Here is a 2175-nt window from a genome sequence, read left to right as displayed (position 1 = left end):
CTACTGAGAGGATGGGAGGTAGCCACTGACAACGGTGAAACCCTTGCATACAGCTTGCCATGGAAGGAGCCTTGCGTGCTTGAAGAAGAAGACAGAAGGAAAGCAGAGATTCAGAAGATGGAGCATCTCCAAAACCTCAACCTGTTCCCCATTACTGCAAAACAAGTACTTATTTCAAACTTAAAATTTTTAGAAAATCAGACACAAATTTTCGAAAACTTAAGGGAAAACAAAAAGAAGACACCAAACTTAGAATTTTTAAAGATCAAAAAGGGACTAGGGACATGCAAATTCGAAAAATCAAAAGAAAACAAAAGCATGCAATTGACACCAAACTTAAAATATGAAAATAGACTCAACTAAAAGACTCTAAACCAACAAAAATAAAACAGTCCTAATCTAAGCAATAAGATAAACCGTCAGTTGTCCAAACTCGAACAATCCTCGGCAACGGCGCCAAAAACTTGGTGCACGAAATTGCATTGTTTTATTTTTTGTTGGTTTAGAGTCTTTTATTTGAGTATAGTTTCATATTTTAAGTTTGGTGTCAATTGCATGCTTTTGTTTTTCTTTGCTGGAAGAACCTACTGAGTTTCTGGCACAGTTTTTACAAATTGCTGACACAGTACATGATAAAGAGGTAGATCAGGATGTCTACAGACTATTACTGTTAAGTTTGGTGTCTTCTTTTTGTTTTCCTTTAAGTTTTCGAAAATTTGTGCCTGATTTTCTAAAAATTTTAAGTTTGGTGTCATTTTGTTTGTTTTTCTCTTTCCTCATTTCAAAAAAAAAAATCAAATCTTTTTCAAAATAATTTTCAATCGTATCTTTTCAATTGCTAATTCCAAAATCTTTTAATCAACTAATTGATTTAGTTTTCAATTTGCTTTGATCTTATTTTCTTTTAATTTTCGAAATTTTATTTTATTTTCCAATTATTTTATTTTATTTTATTTTTTTCGGTCACCTAAAAAAAATATACTTTGCTTGTGAATTCATATCATATTCCCTTTCTCCATCATGGACCTAAGTGGAATTAAGCAGTCCAGAAGGACTCTGGGGTCATATGCTAACCCCATTACAGCTGCATACGGGAGTAGCATCTGTATACCTCCCATTAAAGCAAGCAGCTTTGAGCTAAATCCTCAACTCATTATCATGGTGCAGCAAAACTGCCAGTATTTCGGTCTTCCACAGGAAGAACCTACAGAGTTTCTGGCACAATTTTTATAAATTGCTGACACAGTTCATGATAAGGAAGTAGATCAGGATGTCTACAGATTATTACTGTTCCCATTTGCTGTAAAAGATCAAGCTAAGAGGTGGTTAAATAACCAGCCTAACGCTGTATGAGATCAAGCTAAGAGGTGGTTGAATAACCAACCTACAGCAAGCATAAAGACATGGAAACAGTTATCAGACAAATTCCTGAGATCTATACACACGAGGAAGACGATTGAAGAGGCTCAAGAGCTCATAGATACAGTTGCTAGAAATCAACATTTATACTCAAGCAGTGAGTCCTCTATAAAAGAAGAAGCTATGGCAGTAACTACTGATCCTAACCCTCAAGAACAGATGGTTGAGCTTAATCAGCAATTACTCATGATGACAAAATAATTAGCAGAATTTAAAGAGATGCTCCAAGAAACTAAAATTGCTAATAAGAACATAGAACTGCAATTGAATCAGGCAAAATAGCAGATATCTAAACAGATAACAGAGGAATGCCAAGCAGTTCAACTGAGGAGTGGAAAGACATTGAATAACACTGCTCAAAAGAGCAAAAAGCCAAATAAGGAACAACTGATAGAGGATAACCAAACCACTGTTCAAAATCCCTCTGAGGACAGTAAGAGCCCAGAGAGGAACACTTTTGGCGTTCAAACGCCAGAAAAGGGGGGAAAGCTGGCATTAAACGCCCATTCCCTGCCCAATTCTAGCGTTCAAACGCCAGAGAAGGGAGAGAAGTTGGCGTTAAACGCCCAATCTTTACCCAATCCTGGCGTTCAGACGCTAAGGGAGGATCAGACACCTGAGAGTGCTGACAGTAATCCCTCTAAAAAGGCTTCTTCAACCACTTCTGTAAGGAATAAACCTGCAGCAACTAAGGTTGAAGAATATAAAGCCAAGATGCCTTATCCTCAAAAACTCCGCCAAGCGGAACAGGATAAG

Source organism: Arachis duranensis, chromosome 3, assembly GCF_000817695.3.
Source record: "Arachis duranensis cultivar V14167 chromosome 3, aradu.V14167.gnm2.J7QH, whole genome shotgun sequence".
Classification (NCBI taxonomy): Eukaryota; Viridiplantae; Streptophyta; class Magnoliopsida; order Fabales; family Fabaceae; genus Arachis; species Arachis duranensis.
Note: the sequence above shows the minus strand (reverse complement) of the source record.